The sequence below is a fragment of the Nycticebus coucang genome, chromosome 3, assembly GCF_027406575.1.
Source record: "Nycticebus coucang isolate mNycCou1 chromosome 3, mNycCou1.pri, whole genome shotgun sequence".
Classification (NCBI taxonomy): Eukaryota; Metazoa; Chordata; class Mammalia; order Primates; family Lorisidae; genus Nycticebus; species Nycticebus coucang.
The window spans coordinates 102,933,714-102,956,340 of record NC_069782.1 but is presented as its reverse complement, the minus strand read 5'-3'; the positions used below and the strand labels follow the sequence as shown (position 1 = coordinate 102,956,340).

Genomic DNA, 22,627 nt, shown 5'->3' with positions numbered 1-22,627 from the left:
TCCAGATCTAGCTAAGAACATTGATAAAAATGCCTGCACCAAAAACAGGTTTTCAGGTAGACGGAACCATTTTATACTGGAAGAAGATGCCAGCCAAGACACTCATAGCTTGAGAGAAATCAAGGCCTGACTTCAAAGCTTCAAAACAGAGGCTTTCTTGTTAGGGATTAACGGTGACTTGAGCATTGAAGCCAATGCTCATTTGCCAATCCAAAAATCTTGGGACTCTTTTTTTTTTTTTTTTTTGTAGAGACAGAGTCTCACTCTACGGCCCTCGGTAGAGTGCTGTGGCCTCACACAGCTCACAGCAACCTCCACCTCCTGGGCTTAAGCGATTCTCTTGCCTCAGCCTCCCGAGTAGAAATCTTGGGACTCTTAAAAATTAGGCTGATTTACTCCGCTCATGCTCTATAAATGAAACAAGGAAGCCTGGATGACAGACCATCTGTGTAAATCATGGTTTACTGAATAACAGATGACAACGTTAAGATCTTCTGCTCAGAAATAATAGTTTCTTTCAAAATATTATTGCTCACTGACAATGCATCTAAGCACCCAACAGCTCTGATGGAGATGTTCAAAGAGATGAATGTTGTCTTCATGCCTGCTAACACAACATCCCTTCTCTAGCCCATGGATCAGGAGTAATTTCCAACTCTCAAGTCTTATTATTTAAGAAATGCATTTTTAAGGCTATAGCACTATAGCCAGTGATTCCTCTGATGGATCTGGCAAAGTAAAGTGCAAAACTTCTGGAATGGATAGACCATTCTAGATATCAGTAAGGACATTTGTGATTCATGGGACAAAGTCAAAACAACAATGTTCACAAGAATTTAGAAGTAGTTAACTGAAGATATGGTAGAAATAGCAAGAAAACTAGAGTTACAAGTGGAGCCTGAAGATGTGACTGAATGGCTGCAATCTCGTGATAAAAATTCCATAGGTGAGGCGTTGCTTCTTATGGATAAGCAAAGAAAGTGGTTTCTTGATATAGAATCTACTCTGGTGGAGACATTGTGAACATTGTTGAAATGTCAACAAATGATTTAGAATATTACATTAACTTAGTTGTTAAAACAGCAGCGGGGTTAGATATGATTGATTTTGAAAATAAGTACTTACTACTATGGGTAACATGCTGTCAGGCAGCGTCATGTGCTATAGAAAAATATTTTGAGAAGCAAACAATCACTTGATGCAGCAAACTTTATTTTTGTCTTATTTTAAGAAAATGCTACAGCCACCCCAACTTTCACTACCACCCCGTTCAGGCAGCAGCCATCAGCAGTAAGGTAAATCCTCCACCAGGAAAAGGATTACGACTTACTGAAGGCTCAGATGATTATTAGAAATTTTTAGAAACAAAATTCATTTTAAATGAAGATATGCAAATGATTTGTAGACACGATACTATTGTTCACGTAATAGTCTACAGAATAGCATAAATATAGCTTTTGTATGCAGTGGAAAACCAAAAAAATTGTGTGACTTTCATTATTGTTATATTTGCTTTATGGTGGTGATCTCGAATTGAACAGAGACTATCTCATGAGTTTTGCTTGTATTTGCAATTCTTCTGCATGAAAGGTGTGATCTATTTTTGTAGGAACAAAAAGTCTGGTTTTCTAATAACCCTTCCCTCTCTGTTTTTCTTTGTCTTTCATTGTGAGTTGGTAGCGGTTGATGGCCAGGTTTTAGATTCATTGCTGGCTATAATACGGGGGATATTCTGGTTCTATTATTTTCTTATATTTTAGTAATAAGAATACTTTCATAATTTGTCTTTTCTGATTATCTGCTTTTCAGTTCACCCGTAGAGAGTTCCTAAGTCAGTGTTTATCAGAAACTGACAAGCTATTTTCCAGAGTTGTTTCCTGTGGGGCATGAGGTCTTCAAGACAGCACGTCTTGCTCTAGAGCAATGTGTGCCTTGATTCCATGACTGAACTGTCACGGTGGGGGGCGGGGTGTGTGTGGACTGCTCCATGAATTGTTTTGAGGACTACTGTCATTGATGTAAAGTAGTCACAAGGCTCTTGGCACAGCCTTGCTGATAAAGACACTTGCCTTGTATCCTTTTAAGTGAATCTGATACCAGGTGTGGCCCATGTCGCCCTTGTGAATGAATGTTAAGTTAAAGAGATTTCCTGGTCTGTGTTGTACTCATTCTCCTATACCATTTTAAAATCGATTTTAAGTGCATGTATCTAACCATAGGCAGCATCTGAAATTGTAAATATCAGAGCTCTCATATTACATGTGTTTTAAAATTCTATAGCATATTCATTTTTAATTTTGTTTCCACTGTGCGCCTAATTGCAATAGTCATCCAAATATGGTATTAGTACCAGAATTTTAGATTAAAATATTGTAAGAATAAGTATTGGTTTATTCACTATATAGTATACATTTTCTTGCTCAGGGTGTGAGGGTGGAGAGGCAAATAGAAGTTATAGCAATTTCCATTGGTTCGCTAATGCTATTAAACATGCCCCTATGATATATAAAAGTATTTATGTGGAGAGCATTTATGTGGATGCAAACACAAGGTGACTTCTATTTTTCAAGAAACAATTTTAGCAAGCAATTTCTCTTATGCTTTGGAATCTACAGTAATATACTTCTATTTATTTGAATAATTATAAAGTATTTTTTTCCAGGAAATGAGAGGTTTATGAAAAGGTAATCCCATTATTCACTAAAGAGAATATGTATGTGGCATTTAGAAAGCAAATTTAAATTTTTTCATTGTACATCTATGGAAACTTCATCTCCATTTTCTGTACTAGAGTTCCTGGAAAAAACTCTGAAAGTGAGGTGGCTTCACTTAAATGTACATTTTAATCTACCATCTATACTCTACACAGCTATGATTTAATAAACAACATCTACAATCTAAAGTACAAAGATGAGGTGAAAGTCAATTACAGCTCCATGTTTCAGATTTGTGACAAAATAAAAATGTGTACATATTAAACTTAATTAATAACCATAGAGTTCAGTTTTTTGTTTTTTTTTTTTTGTAGAGACAGAGTCTCACTGTACCGCCCTCGGGTAGAGTGCCGTGGCGTCACACAGCTCACAGCAACCTCTAACTCCTGGGCTTACGCGATTCTCCTGCCTCAGCCTCCTGAGCAGCTGGGACAACAGGCGCCAGGCACAAGGCCCGGCTATTTTTTTGTTGCAGTTTGGCCGGGGCTGGGTTTGAACCCGCCACCCTCAGCATATGGGGCCGGCGCCCTACTCACTGAGCCACAGGCGCCGCCCGAGTTCAGTTTGTTTTTATAATTCATTAAGATAGTAAGAATTTTACTTAACTCTCCTATTTAGTGTTTTTCTTGATAAGGAAGAGTTTAGGTTTTACTATATCATTAGAAAAGTATGATCTGTGGCTGACTGAAAAATAAATTTTCTTGTGTAGGGTGTGAGGATGGAGAGGCAAAAAGAAGTTATAGAAATTTCCATTGGTTCACTAATGCTATCACCTAGATGGGTTTGGAGTAGAAGCAGGGAACACTTATAAAAGGTCAGCAAATACCGTAAGTGACAGCTGTTATTTTTAAAATTGTGCTGTGAAAGTCATCTAAGTGCATTGATCATCCAGGTATAGAAATGGCACGCAGTGGACCATAAAGAAAAGTGGGGCATAGTAAGGCGCCCTGGCTCTCAGGTGTGGGCAATAACGGTCCTGGGCAGAGCCCTTCATTAAATCCTTGAAAGGAGAATGTTTACATGGAAGACAGTCTGTGTCTTGTGATGTTTTGAGCTATTCATGCCAGGTGATTTTCTCAGACACTGATTCTACAGGCAGCATTTAGGACTGCGGCAATTACGAAGATGAATTGGCCATAATCCCACCACTGTGTGGTTTGCTATTGAAGGAGACACATGCACACGCGAAGAGGGGTTTTCAGAGTACAGCTGGGGAGGTGATTAATTCTGTTAATAGGAAGTCTTCTGAGAAGGGGCACCACTTACATTCCTTAATGAAGCCTCAGGTAAATCAGGTGCACGTATCTCAGTGTGCCTGAGACGTCCCTGAAAAACTCATACAGCTGTTAGCAAAAAAGAAAATCTTTCAAAACAGCCAATAATTTTAACCCTTTGGGGATATTTGTAAACAAAGACGGTCCTTCAGGTACTCATCTCTCAGCAAACATTTCATCAATCATACAATATGTGCCAGGAATTATTAAGAATACCAGAGATATAGCTGGGGAACGTAATAAACCCTCTGTCATCATGAAACTTATTATATTCTAGGGGAACAGATAAGCAACCAAAAAGAAAATTCATCATAATATAATTTCATGTTCTGATAAATAATATGAGTAAGACAAAACAGGGTAAAGATTTGAGGTCTACCTTAGCTGGAAGGATTAGGGAACCTCGTCTGAAGAAAAGCCATTTGTCAATCAGGCTGCGTGATGCGGAGACAGTTAAGGGAGGATGTGGGAAGAGTATTCCAAACCAAGTGAACACACATGGAGGGCGCACTTACAATGCCTGACTTTGTACTTTTGTACTGATGGTTCTGAACTTTTAACTTTGGAATCAATTAACCTTAAAACTTTAGAACTTCTTTTTAAAAAAGTTTTTTTTCCTAAGGCTTCTTTTCTGTTGGACTGGCAGCTCTTATACAAACAAAGACATTTCTCTTTTGTGCTAATTACTCTCTGTCTCTTAATCACCGACTAATTGCCTCTATTTGAAATAAAATTTTTCAGTGTTCATGAAGAAGTCAGTAGGAGTGCTGTCTGAATTATAGGTGCTGTTTTTTAGAGCGTAACACAGCAACAGAAGGATTGAAGAAATGTCTGCCTTTCTTTTGTCCAAACTTGGCTATTTTGACAATTCTGCATATTAGTATTCATTTTTGACTGATTTCATATTGAAATCATTAGAATAATTACATTAAAATAATTTCCCTTAATTTGAAGCCAGGGAGTCTAACACTGCATTTAAAACGAATGATGGTTATTTATGATTTTCATAAGTCAGAGAACCAACAAGGTAGGGAATGAGAAATCAGATCTATTTTATAAGAAAATGGAAGAAATATATAGGATCTGGGGATGATTTTTAAAATTCTTTTCAGAGGGAAGAATCAGAAGTTGAAAATTATAGAATTATAGGTTTTTTTGTTTGTTTGTTGTTGTTGCAGTTTTTGGCCAGAGCTGGGTTTGAACCTGCCATCTCCAGTATATGGGGCCAGAACCCTACTGCTTGAGCCACAGGCACCACCTGAAAATTACAGGGTTTTTTTTTAAATTATTGTTTATATTTAATTGTAGATTTGTTATTTGTTATGTGCATACATGAATGCTCTAGATAAACAGACAACTTAGCCTATAAATCATATTTAATATTTAAAATACACATAAGCAAGGATTGCTATCCTAATAGGCTATTAAGAAAAATCAAATATAAGTAAAATACATAACCATAGCCCTGATCATAAAATTATAAAACAGAAATATATGAATGGAAAAGTGGGTTGAATTATCTTATAAAAACATATTTCTAATATAATAATGAATTTATCTTTCTTTTCTCCATCTTACCAGTCCTAGGCTAGAAACCTCTTCATATTTGTAATAGCATCTAATTCAGAGCAAGGGTGACATTCTAAAAAGCAGATTTGCGGAGTTAACACCACCCCTAAATCCTTTGCGTGTTCCAGGAGACAAGCTAACAAAACTAGAAACTTAAAAAGCTGTTTAAATTACATGGAAGGTCCAGGAGTTCTTGTAACAGCTACCTTCTTACAATCCCAGAAATTTTATATGGTGTTTCCTGAATAGCGTTCATATTTGTGATTCATATATGAAAATCTATATTTGATAGCAGGAGAACACTGGTTAGAGAGGCAATTGGAATTTAAAGGCAAATTGCCTCAATTAAGGAAAACAGTGCGGCAGATCGGGTAAGGCTTAGAATCCCAGCGTGGAATATTTTTCTCATAATACAGAAGATTTTCAAAAAATGAAAAAATTAAAAGGCTCTTCTATTATGCAGAAGTAAATATACTGAACTTACAATTATAAAATCAACATCATTGAAAATTATTTTGGCAGGAAGAACAGCTGCTTTCTTGGTGTCCGTTAGGATGGAAGCAAGAAGATGCCACACTCAACCTAGTGACTGAAGACTTTAATAAAGGGATAATTCACACAGGTGGAAGACAGGCAGCAATGATGCAGCACCTGACGGCAAAGAGAGCCAATTTCACCTCCGGTCTGCAGGTGGCAAGTTTAGGGGGGAAGAGTCAGCAGAACTCAGAGGGAAAGCTCTGTGTAAAGGTCCACCTAATCCCAGAGCTCTGCAGGAGGCGAGCAGGGCGAGAAGCTAAACTTTACTTCTGTCCTGCACTAGGATCTCCCCTCGTGCTGCCATTTGAACCAAGGCAGGTGAGTCAGGTGATGCAGTTGGTATAGGTCAGCCTGAGTGAACTGACTTTTGTTCAGGGTACAAAACAAAGCGGGGAGGGGAAGGGAATCTAAAGGGGCAAATAAAATACATCTAGCCCAAGGTTCAAATTGGAAGCCAATTGCAGTCTTTTGTCTTGTCTCCTCCCACCATATCTGAATTGACAGAAACATAAATCATGTTGTATGTGACCTACACAAACAGGTACTAGTCTCATTTGATACATTATGTATACTATATTTGGTATTCCTTATCTGAATATGTTGACTTTGGGCATGTGAATTTTCACATCTCAATATAGAAACGCCCAATTCAGGAATTTCTATATACTATTCCCAGGAATGATCCTTTAACATGAAGATGTGTGCAGCTGGCAAAAGGAGTTAGTGAACCCACACTGTGTGCTCTGCAGTGAGCTTGTAACACCACAACTTGGTGTCTCTAACTGAAGGCTCTGTGGATAGGCTTTCTCTGCTCCAGCAGTAACTTTGCACAATCAACTTTTTTGCCAATGTAAAAGAAGGTTCATTGATAATTTTCTTGTTTTTCTTTGGTGGGAAGATTCAGCTTCTTTTAGTGCTTAAGCTGAAAACTGATACTACCCCGTGCAGAACAATGCCAATTTCTGTGTAATGCAGAAAGGCAGGAACATTGCTGTGTAACCAGTTCAAGAATGTGGTGTTTCTATCTAACACTGTCAACCATCTATTCCTTGCTCCCTTCTCCTTATTTATTAAGGAGCTCAGGGAGGTCCTATTTGTCTGTAACCAGTTATGCCCAACACTGTTGGAATTATATGAGCATTTCCACTAGAGCAATTTTCCCTACTAAATTCAGAGTGCCAAAGAGATGCATATCCAGGAGTGTCCTGGTGTTCATTGCTTTTGTTTATTGTTGGATTATGACCTCCAGTTAGGGACGTATGATCACTTTAGGACCCAGTTAGGGGTAGAGGGTTGGGAACCCTCAGGAATTATGAATGGTGTAGTCTACCCTGTAGCTTTAAGTTATTGCTATTAATTGATGGTCACTCACTTCCTGTTCTTAGGAGAGACTCATGCTGCACGCTGGTCTGGTTCTTTTTAGAGGAAAGTTAGCGCACTGTTCATCCTAAGACCACAGTTCAATTTTTCATAGACTGCTGACCACATAAGATGTTTTAGATTGCTTCTCAGGACAGGTGCATTTAGTGAATTAATCATGCAAAAAGGAAAGAAGTATCTTGCAGTATTTTTCATTGATTTATGAGATAAAGAGACAGAAAGTGCAGATTTCCCATAGAACTTGTCCTTACACACGTCTGATCCCACCTATTATTAATATGCTTCGGCAGAATACTACATTTGTTACAATCAATGAATCTGCATTGACACATTATTATCATCCAAAATCTATACTTTGCATTAGAGTTCACTATTGGTGTTGTAAATTCTATGGGTTATGGACAAATGTATAATGGCATGAATACACCATCACAGTATTGTATAGAATAATTGTACTGACCTGAAAATCTTTGATGCTACGCCTATTCATCCTGCCATCCCCAGTCTCTTAAACACCCACGATCATTTTAGTGTGTCCATACTTTTGCCTTTTTCAGAATGTCCCAGAGTTGGAATCACACATTATGTAGCAGTTTCCTATTGGCTTCTTTCAGTAATATGCATTTAAGCTTCCTTCATGTCTTTTCATTTGAAAATTCATTTATTTTAACCCTGAATAATTTTCCATTGTATAGATACACCACAATCTATTCACCTGTCAAAGATAGTCTTGGTTGTTTCTAAGTATTGGCAATTATAAATAAAGCTGCTGTAAATATCCAACTGCAGGTTTTCACGTTAACATTAGTTTTAACTCCTCTGGGTACTTCATAAATAGCCTGATTGCTGGATCATATGGTGAGTACCTGTAGTTTTGTAGGAAGTTACTAAACTGTGCCATGGTGCATTCACACCAACGATGAATAAGAAATTCTATTGCTTCATGTCTTTGCCTGCATTTTTTGTTGTATGTTGATTTTGGCCTTTCTAAGAGGTAGATAGTAGTAGTATCTCATTGTTTTTTAGTTAGCATTTCCCGGATGGTATATGTTGTGGGCCATCTTTTCATACACTTCATAGGTTTCCTTATTTACCATCTGTATGTCTTCTTTAGTGAAGAGTGCATTTTTTAACATGCTAAGTTTTTAAATGCTAATATTTTCCAAAAACTTTTGGAAAAAATTTAACATTTAGTTGCATTTGCATCATATTTTCCTCTTACCAAATCCACTGCAATTTTCTGCAAGTTCTTCTGAATCCAGTTCCTTCTTTGCTTATGATCATGACCCATTTTCATGCATGCCTGTTTTATATCTTCACAATTAAGAAAAATAGTATTATACTGTACATACTTTTGCAAGTGGTCTTCCCTTCCTTCCTTCCTTCCTTCCTTCCTTCCTTCCTTCCTTCCTTCCGTGTAAGCACTACTCAGAAGAAGATAAAAAACGTTTCTACTCTTGAGAAGATCCCTCATGTGTTTCTCTAGTTAATACTCCCTCACCCAGAGCAACCACTTTCTGATTTCTATCTGTCCATATTATATTCTTTTCTGTTTTAGAAGTTTATGTAACTGAATTCTGCAGTGTATATAGTCTGGTGTCTGGATTCTTTTGTTGTAAATTTGAGCTTTGTTTGTGTTATCATGTGTTATGAAATTACCATGATATCTTTTCATCCATTTTCCTGTTGATGTACATTTAGGATGTTTCCAGTTTGGGGCCACTGTGCCTGTGCTTATTTGTTAGGATTTTTTTCATTGACTTGTAAGATTTATTAACATATTCTGGATAATGCCGAAAAGCACATATGATTTTTGTAGACATATGTGAGGGGATAGTTTTTTCACTATGCTAGCTTTTCCATATTTTCTTAATGTGATTTGTTCAGAAGCTGAATTTTTTATGATGTTCAATTTGTATATTTTTCTTTCTAATTAGTGTTTTTCATGCTGTTTCAAAAGACCTTTGTTTATGTCAACGCACTTTATTTTTCTCATAGTCTATAGAATCTGCAGTGAGTTGACAGTATTTTATTTTTGATATCAGATACCTATTTTTTTTTCTTTTTATAAGTCTACTTAGAGGTCTATATACTTTAATCATTTTATTAAAAAGACTACTATGAGTTTCATTGACTATTCTACATTATTTTTCTATTTTATTAATGAAATAATTTATATATATCTTTATTATTTCCTTACACTATTTTAGTTTTCATTTTTTTCTCTAGTTTCTTTTTTTTTTGGTTTTTGGCTGGGGCTAGGTTTGAACCCACCACCTCCGGCATGTGGGACCCGCGCCCTACTCCTTGAGCCACAGGCGCCGCCATTTTCTCTAGTTTCTTTTCTCTAAGAAATCTTTTAGCTGTGTTCCACAAATTTTGTTGCCATTTATAATTATTCAATTAATATCTTTAATAATTTCTTACAAAAGTTAGTCAGAAGGCTGTGGTTTAATTTCCAAACATATAGAATTGTCTAGATATATTATTATTACTATCTTATGTAATGTAGTTGTGGTCAGAGGACATACTCTGTGTAATTTCAATTGTTTGGAAATTATTGACACTTTTATAGCTGAAGACACAGTTTATCTTCCTGGGTGTTTCTGAGCACTTGAAAGAAGCATGTTCTCTGTAGTTACATGTGTGTAGTGATCTGAAAGACAGTCAGATCTAGTAATTGTAGTGTTGCTTTACCCTTCTTTACTCGCAGACTTTTTTGTCTGTTTGTAGGATCAACTCCTGAAAGATATGTGCTATCATCTCCAACTCTAAATGTGCAGCTTTTCACTTCTCCCTTTAATTATGGCAGTTTTTCTTCACATATTTTGATGTTCTGTTAATGTCTAACCATTTGATCTTGTCATGTGTTCTGGATACACTGATTCTTCTACTATTAAACAATGTCCCTATCATTGTCTGTATCTTTATCTCTGCATCTATTTTGTCTCATATTAATCTAGCAAAACCAAGTTTCTTATAGTTAATCTTTGCACCATGTATATTTTTCTGCCATAATCTCTTCCATTTATCAGTGTCTAAACTGAAAGCATCTTTATTTTAAAATATACTTTCTCATGCTTTAATTATACAGTCTGCTGCTCTTGCAAATATTTGTTTTATTTAAATTCAATGTGATACTTGATGTGTTCATTTCTAGTCTCTCCCCTTGCTATTCTTTACAAATATATCCTATTTGTTCTTCTCTTCTTTCCATTTGTCTTGTCTTTTTCCTGGACGAATTGAGCATTATTCTTATTATCCTACATATTATCTCTTGTATTGACATTTTAGTGATGTTTGTGTTTTGGTTATTTTTCCAGTAATTGCTTCTCATTAAGTTAAAGCTATTATTATAGTATGTATTATCTCTTGTATTGACATTTTAGCTATATTTCTTTGGTTATTTTTCCAGTAATTGCTTTTCATTAAGTTAAAACATCAAATATTTTTGTACTAATGAACAGACATGTAGAACCTTATAGTAGCACAGTTTTATTTACTTTTTCTTTCGTGCATAGCCAGAGTTTCTTATCATATTATTTATCTTCTGATTAAGTGGGGGTTTTTAAAAGCATTTCTTTAGCACAGGTGTACTGAAGATTAATTCTCTCAGCTTTTATTATTCTAAGTTTTTTTAAATTTTACTTTACTTTTTGAATATTTTCAATGGATATAAACTTTTAGATTGATATTTTCTTTCTTCTAGCACTTGGAAAGATGATTTCTGCCCTCTTGTTTTTTTTTTCACCTTTATTAGTTTAAATAAGAAAATCATCATTTATATTATTTTGCCCTTGAAGTTAGTGTGCCATTTCCTGTGGGTACTTTTTCTTTCAGAAAAGAGGAAAGTGGCTTTATTACAAGTAACTTTTCAACTAAAAAGAACCAATCTTTTACTCAAAGTCTGTGATATTGATTATTAATTTTAATTTATTTTATTTTTCTTGGGAAAGTCTTGATCAAATTATGGAATCCTGTTGTTCATTTTAGTATTTTTTTAATTTTAAAATATTAAGATGGTACAAGTGTTGTTCTTAGATTGATGACTTGTTTAATGCTGAAGTCAGGGATTTTAGGGTGCTCATCAACAGAGTAGTGTATGTACCCTGTTTCCCCGAAAATAAGGGTACAGGAAAGATAAGACGTCCCCTGAAAATAAGACCTAGAACATCTTTGGGAGCACACCTTAAAATAAGACACTGTCTTATTTTCGGGAAAACAGGGTAGTACCTGACAGGTGGGTTTTTATCCCTCCTTAACCTCCTACATTCCCCTCCTTCTTAGTTTCCAGTGTCCTTTACACCACTGTATGGTGGTATATGTCCACGATTTAGCTCCCACTTATTAGTGAGAACATGTGGTGTTTATTTTTCCATTTCTGTGATACTTAGGTTAGGATTCTCTAGTTTCATTTGAGTTGCTTACAGCTGAGTACTAATCCATGATCTATATATTGTATATACCACATTTTCTTTGTCCACTCATCAATTTAGGTTGATTGCATATCTTCGTAAATTGTGCTGTGATGAACTTTTGGGTGAAGGTGTCTTTTTGAGAAAATTACTTATTTTCCTGCGGGTATATACCCAGTATTGGTTTTGCTGGATCAAATGATAACAGTATGAATAGCCAAGCAATTTTATACTGTGGGTCCTTCTAATATTTGCACTTTATATTTGATTTTTTGTGTTTTTATTATGACATGCTTAGGTGTGGTTTTCTATTTGCTTTGATTGTGGTTTATTGCGATCTTGGCATTGAAAGCTAATATCACTTAACTTCTTTTTTAAATTTGATGGGCATTACCTCTTCAAATATTTGTCATAATTTCTTAGGTATTTTAATTAAAATAAATTTGTACTAGGAATCACCCATCTGTATTTGAAACAACAAAGCGTAGATGACGATAGAGACTAGGATATATTTATCTCCAGAAAGAAACACATACCTTCTTTGATAAGCCAGACTGCTAGACTGGGATGGGGGCAAGTGAACTACAATTTAGCAGGGTCTTTTAAGCTTTGGTTTGAATCATTTTAACAGTGGCTTCAAATGTTTTGAGACTGAGATCAGGACTTTCTGATACATATGCTTTAGGTCCTAAGCACTGCTGTGATTCCAGAGAGCTGCTTGTGCTTCACAGAGAAATTGCCAATTTGGGGAACTGTGGGGTATTGCTCTATGCATTGTAGCTCAGCTGCCAGGTTTTTAATTTGCTGGGATGTTCTCTTTGCTGTCCCATCTCATTCTCGACTTTCCATACCCAAGCCTTTTCTTTAACACCATTGTGGCTGCCTATAAATTGAGCAGGAGTGGCCCTGTGGTTTATAAAATCCTCACATGCCTAACAGAAGTTTGTCTTGGCTAACTTTAGCTAACTTCAGTCTTCTATAGCCGAAAACCTGAATTTTTTCAAGGAGTTCTTCTCCTTTCTTCTACCTGCCCTGGGCCTCCCAAAGGTGAATGCTCCAAATGCCTTTCATGGATGTTGCCCACTCTCCTATCCTGCATGCCCTTGCTGCTGGGGGATACTTGTACTTGCTCTTACTGGGGCTCCATGTGCCTCAGGGGGAGCGCCTCTCAGTTCTCCATCTCTTAGCTTCACTTTTAAGTAAACTTATTGACATATAATTGACACAAGTGTGATATGTAATAAAATACACAAATGTAAGTGTGTGATTTGATAAGCTCTGATACCTGTAGTAAAACCATCACCATCACCATGACTATATGAAGATAAAGAACCTGTCTAAAGCTGTCACTGTGACAGTTTCCTTGCACTCTTTGGTATTGTCTACCTCACATGTTTCCTTGTTCCACTCTCCCTGGGTTTAGACAATAGTCGATCTGCATTTTATCACCATATATTACTTATGTCTTATAAAAATGTACATACTTGGAATCATACCATATATGCTCTTTTTATTTCTTGGGGATCTCACCTCTTTTCCTTAGTAAAATTATTTTAAGATTTATTCACATTAACTGGGTGCAGTGGTTCACGCCTGTAATCCTAGCACTCTAGGTGGCCAAGGTGGGTAGATAGCTTAAGCTCACGGGTTTGAGACCAGCCTGAGCAAAAAGCGAGACCCATGTCTATTAAAAATAGAAAAACTGAGGCAAGAGTATCGCTTGAGCCCGAGTTGGAGATTGCTGTGAGCTGTGACACCACAGCACTCTACCCAGGGTGACAGCTTGAGATTCTGTCTTAAAAACAAAAAAAATTATTCCTGTTATTCTATGTATAAATAGTACTTTCCTTTAGATTCTTGATCAGCATTTTTTTAAACTATTTATCTGAACATTTGGATAATAATCCAGTTTTTGGCTAACAAAAACAAATCTAGGGTGCACATTTGTGTGATTTCTTCTTGTATATATACTTTTGTACTTTTCTTTTCTTAGGTGTATATACAAGACAAAAATATCTGAATCATTTGGTGGGTACTTATTTACCTTTCTAAAAACCTTCTAAATTGTGTTCTAAAAGTGGTTGTACTATTTTAGATTTGTACCATCAGTGTATGAGAGTCCCTTTATATTTACAACTTCAACAACATATGGTCTGGCTGATCATTTTAATTCTAGTTTCTCTAATAGGTATGCAGTTGTATCTCATTGGAATTTTAATTTACATTTCCCTAAAGACTAATGATGTTAAACATCTTTTCTCAAGCTTATTTTACAACTCTTTATTTTCTTTGGTAAAGTATATATTCCCCCATTAATAATTAGGTTGTTACTGTATTATTGGGTTTTTTAGATTTTATTAACTATTCTAAAAAATTATAATTTAGCATGTGAGAAACTAAATAAAACATTTTCTTTAAACTTGTTCCTTTTCATTTTCTTTAGAGTATTTTTTTTTTTTTTTTTTGTGGAGACAGAGTCTCACTTTATTGCCCTCGGTAGAGTGCCGTGGCCTCACGCAGCTCACAGCAACCTCCAACTCCTGGGCTTAAGCGATTCTCTTGCCTCAGCCTCCCGAGTAGCTGGGACTACAGGCGCCCGCCACAACGCCCAGCTATTTTTTGGTTGCAGTTTGGCCGGGCCAGGTTTGAACCCGCCACCCTCGGCATATGGGGCTGGCGCCCTACTGACTGAGCCACAGGTGCCGCCCCATTCTTTAGAGTATTTTTAAAAGTAAAGTTCTTAGTTCTGACGAAGTTCAATTTTTCAATTTTTTCATTTAGGGATGATTCTTATTTTGTCATGCAAAGGAAATCTTGCCTTTTTCTAAAATCACAAGGATTTTCTTGGCCTTTATTCTTCTCTCTTATTTTCTTCTAGAAATTTTATAGTTTAGGTTACTATATTTAGGTCTACAACTGATCTTGAATTAACTGTTATACCTAATGTGAGACGTAGATTGAAGTTTATATTTTTGTGTAAGTATATGCGGTTCTTCTACTACCATATGTTAAAAGTCCTTTTCTACCTTTAGTTGCTTTTGCACCAATATCAAATATTATGTGATCATAGTCTGTACAAAGTCTGACAATTAAGTTCACAAACTTGCCACCATGTGTTTACATTGGCAGCACTGTACAAACAATTCTGTAAGGTTTCATGACCTTCGTATATCAGGGTCTTACAGTTGTGCTCATGTCAACATGTGGCAGTGTCTTGCTGAAGGTCATTCATTATTGTTGTTGCATGTCTTGGTGTGGTTGTGAGAATGTCAGAGCTTAAATTAGAGCAATGAACAAACATTTGTTATTTGTTATTAAACTTGCCAAGAGTGTAAATGAAATCAGGGAAATGTTGATTCAAGTTTATGAGGGTAATACCATAAAGAAAATGGCATTATAAAAATGGATTAAACATTTTTCCAAGGGAGAGAAACTGTCACTGATGAAGAGAGGTCAGTGACTAGTCATGATCAAAACTGATGAAAACATTGCAAAGATTTATCAAATTGTGTGTCAGCCTCATCAGCTGACTGTGAAAAGCATAGCCGACCAAGCAAACATGGATAGAGAAACACATAGGAAAAAAATGAACTGAAAATTTTGGACAACTCACAGCTCTTGGATAAAGACAGTGTACCTGCTCACATGGCCCTGTGTGAGAGAGTATTTAGCCAGTAAACAAATAACTGTATTAGAACACTGTCTCTACTTACATGATCTGACCCCAGATGACTATTTTCTTTACCTAAAGATAAAGAAAAAAAAATTTTTTTTTTTTTTTGTAGAGACAGAGTCTCACTGTACCACCCTCGGTAGAGTGCCGTGGCATCACACGGCTCACAGCAACCTCTAACTATTGGGCTTACGCGATTCTCTTGCCTCAGCCTCCTGAGCAGCTGGGACTACTGGCGCCCGCCACAACGCCCAGCTATTTTTTTGTTGCAGTTTGGCCAGGGCTGGATTTGAACCCGCCACCCTCGGCATATGGGGCCGGCGCCCTACTCACTGACCACAGGTGCTGCCCAAAGAAAAATTTTTGAAACAAAGATATTTTGATGATGTTCAGGACATCAAGGGTAATACAACAACAGCTTTGATGGCTATTTCAGAAAAAGAGTTCCAAAATGGCTTTGAAGAGTGGATTAGGCATTGGCACTAATGCAGAACATTCCAAGGGGAGTGGTTGAAGGTGACCACAGTGATATTCAGCAGTGAGGGGTAGCACTTTTTCTAGAATGAGTTTGCAAACTTAATTGTCAGACGGCATATATGAATCTATCATGGACTCTCTTCTGTCCCATTTATTTAATTGTTTGTCTTTACACACTCACACTGACTTGATTAATGTATCTTTAAAGTAAGTTTTGAAATTAAGTAATTTAATTTCAACTTTGTTTTATCTTGTCTTGTTTTTTCTTAAAGCTGTTTTGTTGGTTTAGATTTCTTTGCACATCAAGATAAATTTCAAATTTAGATCTTTAATTCCTGAAAAAGAAAAAAACCCAAAATAAATCAAACTCTACTAGAATGCTGAATGGGAATTAATTGTAAGTTTCTGTTACGTATGTAGAGGATTGCCATCTAAACAATATTGAGTATTGTGATCCATGGGTGGGTATGTGATTCTTTAGGTCTTCTCTAATTTCTCTTGAAAATATTTCATAATTTTCAGTGTACAGGTTTTGCATATACCTTTTTTCAAATTTGTCTTATTATTCTTGTGTATTTATTTGCGATACAATTGTAAATGGTAATATTTTCCACATTTTGTTTCTAATTGCTGATTGTCAGTATGTACACATGTAATTGATTTTCATATACTTATCTTTCTTTTCAGTATCTTGGTAAGTATACTGATTATTTCTTGTAGCTTTTGTAGATTCTTTGGAATTTTCGAAGCATAATAGTGTTTATGTTGACACATTTATCCTTTACCTGTTCACTTCCAATCTTGATAATTTCATTGCTCTCTCAGCTTATTGCTCTAGCTGGGACCTTCTATGTCATGTTGAATAGGCGTGGTAAGAGCGGACCCTCTTGCCTGGTGCTTGACTGCAGGGGGCAGAGTTCAACCACTCAGCATTAAGATGTTAGCTATAAGAATTTTTCTAATTTCATATAAGGACAATGAAGTTACCTTTATTTACAGTTTGTTCAAAGATATCCAGAATGGGAATTTAATTTTGTCACAGTTTTTTCATCTATTGAGATGATCATAAGATTTTTCTTTAGTCTATGGATATTATAAATTATTATATTAATTGATTTTCAAGTGCAGAACCAATCTTTTCTTCCTGGGAAAATTCTGCTTTGTAATAAAGCATTATATTTTTAGGTGCTTTTAGATTCCATGTGTTTGTATTTTATTGAGAATTTATTTTTTATTTATTTATTTTTTTGTAGAGACAGAGTCTCACTTTACTGCCCTTGGTAGAGTGCCATGATGTCACAGGACTAACAGCAACCTCCAGCTCTTGGGCTTCCGCGATTCTCCTGCCTCAGCCTCCCGAACAGCTGGGACTACAGGCACCCACCACAACGCCCAGCTATTTTTTGGTTGCAGTTCAGCCAGGGCTGGGTTTGAACCCGCCACCCTCGGTATATGGGGCCGGCGCCCTACTCATATATCTATTCATGAGATATGTGATGTACTGTTCAGTTATCTCTCAATATCATTGTCTAGTTTTGAAATTAGGTTAATTGTGGTCACATAAAATGAGTAGGAATATAGTTTTTCCACTTCAGTATTTTGTACTCAATGATACAGAATATTGATTCCTCCTTAAATATTTGGTAGAACTTTCCAGAGAAGATTTTTTTTGAAGTTTTCATAATTGGAAGATTTTTCTTATAAATTCTCTTTCTTTTTTGGTTATTTGTTTATACACATTTAACATTTTTCCTCATCTTAAGTTTTTTTTTTTAACTCATTTTATAGAATTCCAATGTCACGTGCCTTGTGTGATTGTTTTCCAGTGTTCTTATACTTGGGGTTTATTGAACTGCTTAGATACGTGGCTCTGTACTTTTCATCAAATTTGGAAAAATGTACCCCATTATTACTTAAAATATTGTTTTTTCCTTCCTACCTTTTTTCTACTCCAGTTACTTATATATAACTTATAAAAGTTGTCCCCAGTACATTTATGAGTTGTTCATTTTTAAGTCCTTTCTCTGCTTCCTTTTTAGCATAGTTTCTTTTGTTATGTCTCCTGATACCAAGGAAATTTGATAGATGGCATTATTATTCACTAAGATGAAGATAGAGACCTCAGTATGTAGGGTTCCTAACTGCTTTAATCTCATGAAGAGTAAATGTCTATATATTTACTTTTGCCATGACTAATTTTCTTGGTTTATTTAAATTTAATTAATTAGCAAAGAGATGATCACATGAAGGGCCCATTCATTCAACAGGATTTATTGGATGTTGTGTGTGAAGCATTAGAACAGGTGATTTGTGCTGTATAAGATGTACAATGAATCGTTCTTATTTCCCAGGAGCATATAATTAAAAAGGAGAAAAATAAAAATATACTTCAGAAGAGTAAACAGAAGGATGCTAAGATGTCCTTTAAGATTTGTATTTGCTCTGCATAATCACTGGAATTGTGAATTAAGAATTTTGCTCCATAATTAGGTTATATTATGTAGCAGAGTTGACATTAGATAGAGAGATTGATTACCACGTGGGCCTGACCTAATCACATGTATCCTTTAAAAGCAAATAGTTTTCTTCATTTTTTAAAAGGATAGCAAGACAGAGTGATTCCAAGAGTGAGATGGATTCACATGAAGGAGCTTTCTATTGGTGACATAGAAGGACCTGGGTGTAGCCTTAAGAATCTGAGAGGATTCCTGGCTGAGAGCCTGCAGGAAGTAGAGACTTTGAGCCTATAAATACAAAGGAATCAAATTCTACCAACAACACATACGTAGACGCAGACCTTAAGCTTTCTATAACACCTTGCTTATAGTCTGAGCAGAGGACACAGGAACATTGTACTGGATTTCTGACCTATAAAACTGTAACTAATAGGGGGATGTTGTTTGGAGCAGCTAAGGTTGTGGTAATTTGTTACATAGTAATAGAAAACTGCAGGCACTATGCAATAAATGTCATGAAACTAGAACTCTTAACAGTGGGAAAGTGGGAAAAGATAACCTTTGGCTGGGACTAACAAGGAAAGACTTTGTAATGTACATGAAGGTGAGTAGGCTTATGAAATTTGCAGAATGTTAGCAAATATAGAAAGTAAAACTTTGGAAAATAGACTAGCATAGTAACAGAGTCAGAAAATTGCAAATCCATTTTGGTTAGTTAGAGCAGAATGTTCACAAAACTTTAAGGCTGAGTAAGACTTAGAATTAAGTTTCTCCACGTGTATTCTAGGGCCAGGTGTGCCAGAATAACATAAGATATGAATCATACTATAGAATTCAGTGAACCTCCCCAGACAAACTTCATGAGAGTTTCTATTCTGGACTTTTTCTGATACTTTCAGGTTATTCTTATGCTTACTAAAATTTGTTTTAGATTAAAAACCTAAACTTTCAAGGTGAGATTATTTTTTGAAGTTTACGCTTTTCCATTTTATGTTTGCTTTCTTTCCCCATTTTCTTCTTTTACTTTATATAGGAATTGATATCATTAAACAGTAGCGTAAAAGTTTATTATGAAGTCTCTCATTTTAGACATTTGGAGGAAGAGTATAATGAACAAATGAAAATTTTAGTCTTTTGTAATAGTAAAGTGAATGAAGCTTATAATGGTCTAACAAGATAATGGTAATAAGAGTGGAAATAAGAGGTCGTATCTCAACAATGTTAAAAGAATTAATAGATCTAGGTGGCACCTGTGTCTCAGTGGGTAGGGCACCAGCCCCATATACCGAGGGTGGTGGGTTTGAACTCGGCCCCTGCCAAACTGCAACAAAAAAAATAGCTGGGCATTGTGGCGGACACCCGTGGTCCCAGCTACTCGGGATGCTGAGGCAGGAGAATCGCCTACCCAAGAGCTGGAGGTTGCTGTGAGGTGTGATGCCACAACACTCCACTGAAGGTGATAAAGTGAAACTCTGTCTCTAAAAAATGAAATTAATTGATCTTCATGGCTTCATGGCTAGTATGTTTTCCTGTGTGATAAGAAGAGAAACTGCAGGAGGGAAAACAAAGTTTCTTGAGTAAAACTGTGGTGCAGCTCAGGTCAGACTTAGGATTTTATTTGGGGTTTAGGAAATAAGGGTGTGGTAAGACTGGAATTAAAATGAATTTTTTAAATTATATAAATATTAAATGAATTTACTGGATTTTAATTTACTGCATCTTTATTTGGAGAAAATTAATCTTTAAATTATATGTTTCCATTGCACGTGTGTGTACTTATTACCACTGAATGGTCTCCAAATTATTTTTTAGCTGCTATTTTCTTAGTGTTAACTTCACAGTTGGAACTTACATAATAAATCCCGATTAACTGACAAAAATAATATGACTGAAATTATATAAGGTGCCAATGATCATTTCCACGCAAATTAAGTTATTTGAAAGAAATATCTTTTAGCTTAAGGTCAATAATTAATCAATATGGCACATCCAGTGTAATGGTGGTGCAGTGGAGCTTTGAGTAATATTTGCAGACAGAAGAAGCAAACTGCCAAGGAATTCAGACCATCATCGAGTACTTGGACCAATTTGAGGAAACTTTGATCTATTTATCAACTGCAAAAAAAAAAAGAAAAATAGTGTGACACAGATAAGACATTCTTCTGGTCATAACAGGAGGAAAAATCATAATTCAGATAACAGGACCTCCTTTCCAGAAGATGGATATGTAGAACAAGAAGATCCCCACAGGATAGAGATGACTTCGATTATAGCAAGTCAAACCATGAGCATTTGAGAAGGGGATGTTTTCATGATGGTAGCATGGAGCATGAAGTAGGGACTGAGAAAAATGTAGAGAAAGAGAAATGCAGATCAGAAAAGGTCCTGGTAATCTCCATCTCCTAGAAGAAGAAGTCCAGAACCGTCAGTAACCCAGAGTTCCTCTGCTGAGGATGAAGGATGAACCTACTGCAAAGAAGAAAAAGTATGAGCCGGATCCTCTCCTTACTTGCACTCGTGGAGCATGCATTTCCCCTGCAAAGCTCAGGATCATGCAAGAACAGATTACAGATAAAAACAGCTCAGCATACCAGATGATGAGCTGAGAGGCCCTGAAGAAGTCAATCAATGGTCTTCTCAACAAAGTCAACATTTCCAATGTAAGTCTTGTTATTCAAGAGCTTTTTAAAGAAAATATAGTTAGAGGAAGAGGCCTGCTTTCCAGATCTATTTTACAAGCACAGAATGCATCTCCACTATTCACCCATGTTTATGCAGTGTTACTGAAAATTATAAACTCAAATTTTCTACAAATTGGTGAATTAATCCTCAAAAAGTTAATTCTTAATTTTTGAAAAGGAAGTTGAAGAAATGAGAAGCAACTTTTCTCAACTGCTTCAAAATTTGTGGCCCATCTTATTAACAAAAATGTGGCACATGAAGTTTTAGGCTTAGAGATGCTCACTTTGCTCCTGGAATGACTAATAGATAATAGTGTTGAAGTAGCTATTGGTTTTCTCAAAGAATGTGACCTCAAATTAATGCAAGTATCTCCAGGAAGAATCAATGCTATATGTGAATGCCTTTGAAACATTCTGCATGAGTCCGAAATTGACAAAAGAATTCAATATATGACTGAAGTAATGTTCGCTATACTGAAGGATGGATTCAAGGACCACCCCATTATTCTAGAAGGACTTGATTTAGTGGAAGAAGATGATCAGTTCATCCATATGCTCCCTTTGGAGGATAACTACAATCCATAAGATGGTCTTAATGGTTTCAGGATGGAGCCTAATTTTATAGAGAATGAAGAGAAGTACAAAACAATTAAGAAGGAAATTCTTGGTGAAGGAGGCAGTTATTCAAACAGACAAGATGCTGGAAGTAGTGAGGAAGAAGAGGAAGAGGACAAGAAGAGAAAGAAGGACAAAAAGTGACTATTCATGACAAAACAGAAATTAATCTACTCTCATTTCATCATATAATTTATCTTGCTATTTAGACAAATTTAGATTTGGAAGAATGTGCTCACAAATTGCTGAAAATGGAATCTCCCTGAAAGTCAAACAAAAGAACTCTGCAACATGATACTTGATGGCTGTGCTCAACAAAGGACATATGAGAATTTTTTTGGCTTATTAGCTGGGAGATTTTTCACGCTAGAAAAGTGCAGATGGGCAGCACCTATGGCTCAAAAGGGTAGGGTGCCAGCCCTATATGCCAGAGGTGGCAGGTTCAAACCCAGCCCTGGCCAAAAAAGTGCAAAAAAAAAAAAAAAAAGTGCACAGAATCCTTTGGAAACAAACAAATTGAGAAATGTTGCTCAGATGTTTGCTCACCTATTATACACTGATTGTCTCCCATGGAGTGTTCTTGAATGTATAAAACTGAGTGAAAGACCGCCACATCATCCAGTAAAATTTTTGTCAAAATATTTTTCTAGGAACTGTGAATACATGAGTCTCCCTAAACTTAATGCAAGTTTAAAGGATGAAACCCTAGAGCCATTCTTTGAAGAATTATTACCCTGAGATAATCCAAGAAATACATGGTTTGCCATCAACTTTTTTACTTCAATAGGTCTTGGAGGTTTAACAGATGAATTGCGTGAGCATCTCAAAAATACTCC

The 22,627-nt window shown here is 36.1% G+C and overlaps 1 pseudogene; it reads left to right on the top strand.

Moving 5' to 3' along the window:
• The first annotated feature begins 858 nt into the window (after nucleotides 1-858).
• Nucleotides 859-22,383, top strand: LOC128581075 (pre-mRNA-splicing factor CWC22 homolog; annotated as a pseudogene).
• Nucleotides 22,384-22,627: the final 244 nt, after the last annotated feature.